Here is a 12896-nt window from a genome sequence, read left to right as displayed (position 1 = left end):
TTAAGATTTCGATTAGGATATTCTCACGCACAATGCAACCTCTAAGTTACCAATTAAAAGGTAAACCATCTGTTGGAACATATTCATTTAGCTCCACAAATGAAGAATCTCTCCTATAATATATTTCCTCCCAATATAACGCTTTTTTGAGCAATACGCTCTCTCGAATTCAATACAAACTTGATGTAGTGGTTCTATCACAAGAAAGTAAAGTTCCTTCAAGATTATTTTTTTCAAAAATTCAATTCATCAAAGGATGCTCGAAGCATGGGCGGAGCTACCCTTGCCCGAGGGGTGCCAAGCCACACTCCTTCGTCGAAAAATTACATTGTATATATAGGTCAATGTTTGGTTTAATAAATATATATATAAGTATCGATACCCCTTAACACAAGTTGAAGGTTTATTGTAGTGGTTAAGAGATTGCAAAAGTTGTTTGAGGTTGTGTGTTCGATCTACCCTTGCTTAGCAACATTTATATTTTTACTTTATATTTTGACACCCATTAATGGAGAGACTTTTAGTACGGAGATTGTTGATTTTTTGTAGATCCAAAAAAAAGTCGAGATTAGAATTTCTATAAGGATTTCCAATGCTTGAAATATACGCTAGTTGATACAACTTCTTTAGTCGGAAGAAATGAGATTATTGAGTGTAAAGCTTCATTTCGAAGATTGCTATCAAGTTTGGAACTTTGATTTCCCCATAAATGGCGATATAGCGCAGCTTATGGCGTTTTCGCTTTTGCATTTTGAGAGAAATGCTGGGTACAAAAGGAAAGCCAAAATAGCTAATAAGCGCTTTTATAGGATTTTTCTAAAATAAAAAAAAGTGTTTTAATGCTAAAATAACAAAAATAAGTAACTTATGGCTAAAACTAGCATTCAACTATAAATTTTGGATCATATTTTAAAAAATTTATCTTCAAAAAGTTTTCAAGTTTTAGAAAACTCATTCAACTTTTTAGATAAATTTCAGTTTCACTCACAAAAATTTATATATGTCTTAAGTCTTCCATGTCCACTTTTACTATCTTATATTGATATGAGAACAAGTGTAGCTTATAATAATTTGTAGCTTTTGAATATCTAAATTGTAATTTGAAAATATAAAATTAATCTAATCTAATTTAGCTCCAAAGATTAGTCAAATTGACTCTCAAGAATTGAAACATAAACACTAATATTAGACGAAGGAAATATAAAGTGACAGTAAGAATAACTTATACAACTTTCCTACTATCACCCAAAAGAATATCTAGAATAGAATTCTTTTGCAAATGTTTATTGTACTTCAGTAACTTTACATAAGGTAGAGTTTGATTTTATTTTTGGGAAAAAATTAAAAATATACAATTACCTTATTTACATTGTGAAATTATAGCTCAACACTTGCATTGGAATTTTTAGCCAAAACGCCAATAGGCTTAACTTCGAAAAAAAGAAGCATTTTTTTTTAAAAAAAATAAATTGTTGTAGGTATTCAAGTACAAAAATTGGATGACTTCCCGTTCTTCTTCTCCAAATTTCAAACAGTTAAAAAATAAAAATTAAAAAAATTGTTGCAACTTCATTATTTGGCAAAGAAATCAACAAGGAAAGTCGATTTATACATAAATTGTTCAAAAAAAAGTAACAACAACAACAACCCAGTGGAATCCCACACCGTGGGTCTGGAGAGGGTAAAGTGTACGCAGACCTGACTTCTACCAAGGTAGGACGGCTGTTTTCGGGAGATCCACGGCTCAATAGAAGCATAAAAAGAGATTAGATACGGTTAAGAAGTTTAAGAAAAAAGTAAGAAAACACAAAAAATTGTTTTAAATTTCACATGTACAGTACATGTATAATGATGTATAACTTTATATAAACATGTATATGAAATGTACAATAATATAGATCCAAAAAATAAGGAAAAAAAAAGAAAAAAAAAGAAAAAACAATATTGTATGACGATGTTAACACACCTTGTAGACAACATTATACATTTAATATAATTTTGTATAATTATGTATAATGTTGAATATTGAAACTGATTTTCATCTTCAACTTTGTTTTTCAAATGATATGATTTCCTGGATCAACATTAATCAAACTCAATCAACCCAACATTATTGATTCAACTTACTGTAATAATATTTACCAAAAAAATAAGAAAAAAACATATATATATAGAGAGAGAGAAAGAGAGAGAGATATCAATATAAGAGTGTTAACACACCTAATATACAAAGGGGGCTAAATTGGGTAAGAAGGAAAGACATGAGTCGATTTTAGTTGCATTGTTGCCCCAACTGATATATCAGTTACATTTTTAAAACAGATTTACAGCAATATTTTGTGGATTTTATGGAAAATTGTGATTGAAAATTCAACTAACTCATAAATCATAACTTCTTGATGTATATAAATTCAAAATTTTAAGTTAATGAATTCTTATAGTCATATTCTCAAATTAATATACAATAATAATTAGACCAATCAATTAAGTTTCCAGCTGAAAATTCTTATACATTTAATATAATTTTTTATTTAAATACATGTATCAGATAAAAATTAATGAATTCACGTTAACTCATAACTATTTCACTAGACCAATCGGTGTCAGTTATACTCCCTCCATTCCGATTTATTTGTCAAATTTTGACTTGACACACTTATTAAAAAAATAAAATAATTGGTAAAGTGAATTCACCATTTTACCTCTATTAATTGATATGGTCCCAAACATATTTATTCACTATATTTTTCAAAGACATTAACTCAATGTTACTCCCTCCGTCCCATATTAGTTGTCATGTATACTAAAAATAGTTGTCAATTTAAACAATCAAGAGAAAATTAATTATATTTTTCCAACTTTACCCTTAGTATTAATTATTCTAGAATTAAGAGGCATATAAGTAGATAAAAATCAAAAATTAATAAAGAGTATATTAGTCAAATAATAATAAATGTTTTCTTAAGGCTTGTGCAAAATTTTATCATGACAATTAAAATGAGACGGTGAAAATAATAAATTTAGGATATAATATGAAAAAGCAAATTTATGTCCTTTTTTAATTTGTCAAAAATAACAAATACAAGTAAAAATCAAATTATAAAATATTTGACAAGTAAATCTGAACGAACGGAGCATAAGGAATGCATAAAACGAAATTTGTAAGGTTGATTATATACTACCATTTGTACAGTTTCATTAGACATTGAGTTTTAAACAATGAGAAGTCACTACGATAAATAAAGAATTTTGCGGCATAATAAATGTGGATATTTATAATCAACATTCTATCTTAATGACATTAAAGACTTTAACAACTTCTGAATGCAATGACATTAACTCAATTGACGCTAAATATTTTTGCAACATTAATTTATTAAACTTAACCCAATCAAAAATGTAAAAATCTATATATTGATAATGCATGTAAACACTTTCATGAATGGGGAAATCTTCTTTAATTTGGGAAGTTTAATTGCTACAGAAGAAGCTTCATTAAGTTTAAGGGAACACATCAAGAAGGAAAAGTGACAAATTAATGATTAATAAAAAATATCTTTGAAAATATAATTATCTTATTCAAATGAACCCAATATTTTTGACACGAAACGTAACAATATATATGCAAAATTACTAAAATTATAATAAATAATAGATTATGAACCTATAATTTAAGAAATATAATTGGTTCATATGTAAGAACCTGCAAACTGAATTTAGAGTTTTAACTTTGATACAACTTTTAAATGGTGAAGCATCACTTAGTAAATATCCATTTGTGGAATCCTTTTTTGTTTTTGGTTTCCTTCTAGGAAAAGAACTTCTCATAGCATGCTAATTAGTACCATTTTTATTATAACTTGTTTGGATGTAATTGTTATCTATCATTTCATAATGTACTTTATCGATGAATATAATATTTGGATTAATTGTGTATTTCACATCATTAAGCTTACAAATATTACAAAGAAAAAGCATGGTATGCGATAAAATTATTTATTAAAAAGGATAGGATAAAGGTAAAAAGTAGAATTATCATGTAAAATAATAAGGGCAAGATGAGGGGAAAAGGTAGAGTAACGATGCGATCATACCTAATCAATCGTTACACAACAACAAATCTAACAATATAATATAATAAAATTAAAATAAATTAATAATCAAAACAAATATTGTATTTAAAGTAACAATACTGAGATTACTATACTATACTTCATCTCAATTTGTCCAAAGTAGATTTTGCTTCATGACAATCTTAGTACACAATATTTTCAAATGAGGTGAGCTATATGCTATAGTTTTCTAGGCTATCCCAAGTTGATTCTCTTTTTTGTCACATGCTTAACTTTCAGGCTCTCTTGAAAGTGAAGGTACCGGTCAGAGACAGATTCAAAAATTATAAGTTTATAAATTTCTATAATGACTTAAAATTAATATTATTATTATAACTAAATTCACCATCAAATATTTATAGAACTTTGTAACCATTAGCACATCAAGCTTTTGTTATGAGATTTTACATCTCTAACACCTAGACCGCCAAACTTCTTGTTGTCAAGCAATTGTAGAGCTAGACAAGCAAAAGGAGATTCATCAGAACCTCTTTCATCGGAATATCGCATATATAAGAATAAAGTATTTTGTATGTATATAAGTTATAACTATATATAATAAATGATGCACCTGCTGTGAAAATGTTGTCTCTGCCCTTTGTTTTCCTTGTTGTATTTGCATTAGAAGTCCCTACAAAGTTTGTCATAATGTAAGTTGGAAGGGCATCAACCATTAAGAACACTATCGATGATAGAAAAAATCTTACCGTTAAACCTGGCAACCAAGCGATATTTATCTGGAAAATTCGAAGGTTTGGACACAAAATACGAGATTGTGTGGTTGAAAACACACAATTTTCCAACACCAACTAATTTAGGCTTTCAGAAATTAGGCAAAATTTCTGTTCATGCATATTAAAAATCTCTAATAACTTGAGTTTCTAGTGATGAATGCTCACATCGATTGACATGTAGGAACAATTACGTATCGTCAATTTCTCCAACTCCTTGCAATTTTCGAGGATTTCAACTAGGGTATTCTTGCCCAATAAGCAAGCTCCGAGTTTTAGGTTCTTAACATTAACACAACCTTTGAAGGGTAGACCATCTATTAGCAAATATTTATTCAGCTCCACAAATTGAAGAAATCTCCCTTGGAATATGTTTCCTTTTGGTATAATCGAATAACTTGCTCTCCTGAATTTGATACAAGAAACCACCCAGACAGATCACCAGAAAGTGAAAAACTCAATCCATCGGAGCATGTAATCAGAGCACACCCAAGTTCGTGGGGAGTGATGAAAGTGAAAAAATTCGACATTAAAAGAGAGTGATGAAAGAACCTTGTCAACAATGGCGAGACTTCTAGCACGGTGATTGTAGATTTGGTGTAGATCCAAAGAAAGTCGAGACATGGATTTCCAAAGGAATTTCCAACGTTTGGAATATATGCTAGTTGCTACGGCTTCTTTAGTTGGAAGAAATGATATTATTGAGTGTAAAAGTTCATCTGGAAGATTGCTAATCAAGTCTGGAGCTTCGATTTCTTCATTAATGGTGATATCGTTTAGCTTTTGACGTTTTTCCTTTTGCATTTTGAGAGAATGCTAGGCTAGGAAGACGAAGTTAAGAAACAAAATAGTATTATTAAGTATTTGTTTTTAGGCTAAAATAAGTTAGATAATAAATTTAAGATCAGATTTTAAAAATTTATTTGTTTGACCAAATATTTTGAACAAGATTTGAAAATTTTGTCTTCAAAAAAATTTCAAATTTAAAAAGTTGGTCAAGGTTTTTAGACAAATTCACTTTTACTTACAAAAGTCTATTTTTTTTTCCAAAATGCTCCCTCTGTCCACTTTTAAGATATTATATAGACATGAGAATAAGTTTTAACTTATAATACTTTTCATGTACGTAGTTTTTGAATATTTAAATTATAATTTTAAACTATTATATTAATTTAATCTAATTTAAATTTAAAGATTAATTAAATTGACTTTTAAAAACAAGAATGAAAACTAATTAATACGAGATGGGGGAGTATAAAATGGTAGTAAGAATGACTTATGCCAATTTTTCCGCTATCACCCCAAATAATCAAACTCTACCTTACGTAAAGTTAGCAAATTAGTACAATAAACCTCTAGAAAAAACCTAATGCAATTGGTGGATATAAGCTCTTATACGATCAATGAAGGACAAACGTACTCTAACAATATTTAATAACTTCACATATTCAAAACCTCAACTTGAAAATTAAAAATCGTGTAGAGAGAATCTGTCTAAATGACCTTGGTGAATACAATTATCCCCTGGTGAAAAGTATACGTGACTCGAGGTTGAATGGAAGATTGGGACAATGAATATGAGATACTTTATATGAATATAAAAAATCTTGCAACACCAACTTAACTAGGGTTTCAAAAAATAGGTAAAATTTTCCATACATGCATATGATGAATCTCTAATAACTTGAATTCCTTGTGGGCACTTGTTACAACCACAGAGGCTCAAATTCTCCAACAACTCAATTATCGAGGACGTCAATTAGGGTTTCCCCGTCCACATTGCACGAGGTGAGATTTAGGATTTTCACATTGACGCAACTAGGGGTGGGCATAAAATACCGAAAACCGAATTACCGAACCGAACCGACTATTTCGGTATTTCGGTATTCGGTATTCGGTACTTCGGTTCGGTATTCGGTACCGAAATTTAACATTTCGGTATTTCGGTTTCGGTTTCGGTATTTATTAATTATCCCGTTCGGTATTCGGTATTTACCGAATACCGAAATTAAATGAGTAAATTAGTCCAAGCAGGCTGCAGTCCATTATATTCTGTTGGGCTAAAAAAGTGTAGAAAAGGGCAAAGGCCCATTGTCAAGAAATGTTTAGTCCAGCCCAAATGAAATGCCTAAGTAACCCTAACTCCCTAAGTTAACTCTTAGTCTCTTATAGTGTTATTCACAATGAATTCACAAATACAGAGGCAGCTCAAGCAGGTAGCGACGTAGCATCTTCACTCTTCACTCTTCAGTGCTTCACTCCTTGGTCTCCTTCACAGCTTTCAGCCTTTCAGTGCTTCACTCCTTCACAGAGGTAGCGTCTTCAGTGCTTCAAGCCTTCACTCCTTGGTCTCCTTCATAGCTTTCAGCCTTTCAGTGCTTTACTCCTTCATAGCTTTAGTGCTTTACTCCTTCACAACTCTATTTCTCTGGTCGGCGCTCGCCCTTCAGTCCTTCACAGATCACAACTTCACTCCTTTAGTCTTCACAGCTTTATTTCTGATTTCTCCGCTCGCCCTTCACAGTAAAGGTGTTGTATGATTAATGTTAATTTTTGCATAGGATTTTCATTGTATAAGAATATTAAGTGTTCAATTTTAAAAAAATAAACGAGGGGTGTAGCTGCTGCAGCTTATGTTTTTTGTTGCTGTTGTTGTGTGTTGCAGGTGTCAATTGGTGCTGCTGTAGGTGGCTATTGTTTGCTGCTGTTGTTTGTTGATTTTGTGTGTTGCAAGTGTAGTGTAGCAGCTACTGCAGGTGGGTGAGAGTTAAGAGTGTTGATAAGGAAATGTAGGATTTATAGAATATGTATATATTTGTCTACAGATTTCTGGATAATGTTGAGAATAAATGTGCAAACATTTTGCATAAACTGTGAATAGTTTCGGCAGACACTATGTTTCACAGAATACAGTATTGGAGGGAGAGGAGAGAGCACTATGCCATGGTGTGAGTTGTATTGATGTTCAGATTCTGATTTGAATAAGAATGTCATAATATCAGCATGAAATGAATAAACCACATCTTAATATATTTATGTACATTATTTTGATAGAGTCTTGGTCAAGTACTGAAGAAAGACTTCTGCTTTTTCAATCCTGCAAAGAAAAAAAAAATATCAATACTTCAAGATTGGCTTATATGCCATCTTTCCTATTATTATATAATAGATGCTGTAGAAACACAACAGTTTCCTAGTTTTTATGTTTTGCACCCTCCATAGGTGTACATTGCAATTCAAGGCTTGAGAATAATTATTGGACTTAGGGACTTTGTATTCTAAATTGTAAATTCTAATCAAGATTCATGGGATTTGTTTTAGTCTTCATTGTTAAACAGGTAAATGAAATATTCTTAGACTTGAGTTTTTTAGAATATTTCTTACATTTTTCTCATGCTTTTAATTTTTAAATGAAATCTTCACATCTTGCTAATGTGAATATGATTTACTAACATATTCTGTATGGACTTCACTTTAATATGGGATTACCGAATACCGTACCGAACCGAATTTTGATTTACCGATTACCGAATTACCGAACCGAATTTTGATTATTCGGTATTTGGTATATACTTTGAATTACCGAGTACCGAATTATCGAACTCAAACTTTAAAAATACCGAACCGAATACCGAATGCCCAGCCCTAGACGCAACCTTTAAAGGGTGAAGCGTTTTTCAATAGGTATTCTCTTAATTCCCCAACTACCAATTGTTATGGATAGTGGCCATGCTATTCAATGAATATAAAGTCATAAATTAGAGAAAATAAACTTGATTTATGTGTTATAATTATAAGGTAACATTAAAAAAGAATATATGAAAAGGCAAAATTTAGCTTGAAATAAAATGAAAGAATTAACCATTTTTATTACATTAGTCTGAAGTGCCGGTCTAATAAAAAAAGTCAACTAAAAGAAGTAAACTCAATTTTCTTCCCTGGTAACTATTTTTTTTTTTTTTTTTTTTTTTGGGAACAGACCCTACACGAGGCTCCCACCTCTCGTGCACAGTCAGGGGTTGAGCAGCACCCCCAAGCCTTACCATAAATAATCAAAATCAAATACAAGGAGGGGGACATAAACCTTACCTCCAATCCTATGGTGGTTCATAAGTCGGCTAACCTCTTAAGGTCGGCTAACTCATCCCCGATACAAAAAGAGACTAACTATAACTAGAAAGCATTAAACCTGTGAGAGGACTCCTCTCGGTACAAATCAACTAAGAAAGCATAAATGAGGGAGACTCTCCCCTTCCATGAGAATACAAGAAAGTAGCCTACACTAGTCCTATTCAAGAACAAGTATACGAACCTTCTATCTCGCATGGTTGGGGAAATTCTTTTCATCTTTGCTTTTTTTTTTTTTTAGACATTTCGTACCAAGTAGGTCCAAGGAAAATTGCAGCAACACCAATCGTAGCCAAGTTGGTAAAATTAGAGATAAACATGTTCAAGAAGGTTGTTTTATCCTTTTTAATCTTCTTCTCCTGAAGCTTGCCATTCCTATCTTGTCTAGCTTTATGTAGCCCTTGGTTTCTTGCGGAAGTTGTTGAAGGTTGTAGAAGTGTTGTGTATTATCAAGTGTATGGCTGTACTTAGATAATGTATCAGCTGGAAAATTTGCTTCCCGAAAAACATGTTTGCATTGGAAGTATTCTAGCAGTTGGACCAGTTGTTGGAGTTCATTAACGTAGTTTTGAATGTTCCAGGGTGGTTTGATGTCCAGATTCAGCCACTTGATCACAAGTTCCGAATCTACTTCCAATATTACTCTATTATAACCATGTTGAATGCACCAATTAATGCCAAAACTGGCTGCCTGCACTTCCGCTTGATTATTTGTTCCAACTCCCAAAGGAGAGGCAAAAGCATATATCAAATTACCCTTGTGATCCCTTACTATTCCTCCTGCTCCTATCTTTCCTGGGTTGCCTATGGCACTCCCATCAGTGTTAAGTTTAACTATGTTAGGGGGGGGTTTGAGCCATTTAACCTGGGTTACTTTTATGTCATGCTTACAGTTTTCTATCCAAATAATTAGATCTTTCCAAGCTGGTGGCCATTGGATATATGGAAAAACTGTGGTAATAAGCATGTATATTTCTTTGATTATATTGAACTTCACCCTAGTAGTACTAGATTTCTTTCCTCCATATTTACTTGCACACCTGTTCTTCCAGACATTCCAGCAAATAAATATAGGGAGGGCTTGCAACATGAGTTTATGTACAGCATTGTTTGGTTTGTAGGTCCACCATCTCATCAAGATGTCTCTAATGGAGTTGTGGTCCTGCCTGATTCCCCCCCAGTTGGAGAAATATGTCCAGATGTGTTTAGCAAAGCTTCCAGAGACAAATATGTGTTCTATGTTGTCCAAACCAGGCCTGTAGCAGCATGAGCACTCTGCAGTTTCTCTCCCAAAAGAAATCAGTTTATCATTGGTTGGCAGTTTGTGTCTCAATGCTCTCCAAAGCAAGAATGAAGCCTTGAAAGGGATGTTAGTATGCCATGTCATCCTATCTATCAATGTCTTGTTTTTTTTCTTTCTCACATTTTCCCAAGCTGATTTACAAGTGAAATTTCCATGTGATTGCATCTTCCATTGAGCTTGATCTAATGTGTTTTGTTGGTACATGATTTTAGTATTGAGAATTGTGTGTATCATGTGTTGAGGGGCCTGTTGCCTGATTTTCTCTTCATTCCATTTTCCATTTGTCAAGAACATGGAGACAGTGGAGTTGTTGAATCTTGGAATATATTCATAGTGATTGGCTAGAGGGCCAATACCCAGCCAATCATCCCACCAGAAACTGCAGTTCCCTGAACATAAGGTCCACTTAATGTGAGGTTCTATGTCACCTTTGTTCTTCATCATGTTCTTCCACATGAGAGATTGACCTGTGTGCCACTTTTTTGTGACAGGGTGAGCTCTTTGGCAGTATTTAGCTCTCAAGAAATCCCCCCATAAAGATCTCTTAGTTCTGAACAACCACCAATGTTTGTATTGCATTGCCAGACATATATCTTCCAAGTTTTTTACACCAATACCTCCCTCCTCATATGGTAAGCTAAGGGTTTCCCAAGAGGCCCAATGGTACTTCCTTTTCTCCTTATCCCAACCCCAGAAGAATTCAGCAATAAGGCATTTTATTTGTTTCAAAGTGGTTCTGGTAGGGGTTATGGCAGATAACAGATGTATAGGAAGTGATTGAAGCACTGATTTGATCAAAGTGGCTCTCCCCCCATAGCTTAGCATCTTTGTCTGCCACCCTTGAATTTTAGCAATCACTTTTGAAACTATACCAGTGAAATATATGACCCTTTGTCTTCCTATATACAATGGACATCCCAAGTATGTCATAGGCCCATGAGTGCATTTATAACCAGTGATGGTCGCTACTCTATCCATTATATCATCAGGGGTATTGGTAGGGATTAAGATTTGGCTTTTGTCCTTATTAATAAGCTGCCCAGAAATGCCTTCATACATCTGAAGAGTCTTCATGATGAGTTGAAGGGAATACTTGGAAGTTGAGGTGAAAATAATAATGTCATCTGCAAAACTCAAGTGGTTAATTTGAGGACCCCTTTTCTCCATTTGAAAACCAGTGTATAGATAGTGCTGATGAAGGTTGTTTAACATTCTGGTCAGTACTTCTGCACCAAGAACAAAGAGAGCAGGAGAGAGTGGGTCTCCCTGTTTGAGACCTCTTGTTGAGTGGAAAAAACCATGCCTGCTGCCATTTATGATGACAGAGTACCAATTGTTAGACATTATTCTCCATACCATGTCTATGAAGGTTTCCCCAAATCCCATCTTTCTCATGACTTTTGACAAATAAACGTAGGTATATTTGTTTCTTTAATATTGACATTAGGATGCATAACTGCCTAAGGTTAGGATAGGGTTAGCAATTAAGTACATCTTCATTCTTAAAATTAAAATTACTTTTTTTAAGAGCTTTATTCCGAAAATGAAACGAATTTCCAACACATATTCAAATTAATGAAAGCTCCAAAATAGATACCGAAAATCGATAAGAAAAAAAAGGACATTGGGACCATGCATGCCCAATTATTGAATTTTTATATTAATTGTGATGTGGTAATGTCATAAAATGACCCTTTTCACCTAGAAATTGAATACATTCATTGCATTTTTTTTTTATTTTCTTTTTGGTTTGAATGATTATTTGTCCTTAGAATTAATTGCTTACATTTCAGCTCTGATCTTTTTTATTTTCTACCAACTTCTTATAATTGTTAAGAAAGATAATGACGGAGTCAAAATTTTGAGTTTGTGAGTTCTCATTTCTGAATCATAATTTCTTTTGTGTTGATTATTTACACATAAATACGAAGTTTGAGACAAAATTACACGTAATTATAAAATTTGAGATAAAATTACTGATTTTTATCAAACACGTAATTACTATACTGATTCTGCCTCTATCTCTGGAGGAAAGAAGAGAGAAGAGTAAATGAAAAACAAAAAATGAGTCGAAAGATTGTGATGGGATGAATTATAAGATCTCTCCAACTTAATTAGAAGAAGCCAAGTTCAAATCTTGAAAATGAAAAAAAAATATCCTAATAGAGAGTGCTTTCCCTAAATACTAGTGCCCCAAAATGAATATCGAACACCAAAAGCCTTTTAAGTTACGTTTTTCACACATAGGCACTTCCAACTTTACACGGTGATTAAGAAATCATTAATACATTGGAAGACTTTACCATTTTTCCCTTTGTTCATATCACTGCAATTTACATAGAGTATAGAAATAGCTAGTATTGAAAATTGTTTACATTCAAAAAACCATATTAATTGTAGGGTAAAATAGGAAAAAATTAATTAATTCTATCTTGATTTAGTAAGTGATCAAATAATATAGGACAAATATTTTTAGTAAGATATCCATCTAATATAGGACGGAGGTAGTACTTCTTTTGTAGCCCTTACCCTAAAAAGTTGTTGCTCAAGTAATGACAAGTTGTTAAGACACTGAGTTTAAGAAAATAAAAAATACTTTTAAATTTACTGATTTTAAGATAA

The sequence above is a fragment of the Solanum dulcamara genome, chromosome 2 (assembly GCF_947179165.1).
Source record: "Solanum dulcamara chromosome 2, daSolDulc1.2, whole genome shotgun sequence".
NCBI classification, from domain to species: domain Eukaryota; kingdom Viridiplantae; phylum Streptophyta; class Magnoliopsida; order Solanales; family Solanaceae; genus Solanum; species Solanum dulcamara.
The sequence above is the reverse complement of the archived record's forward strand: the minus strand, read 5'-3'. Positions refer to the sequence as shown.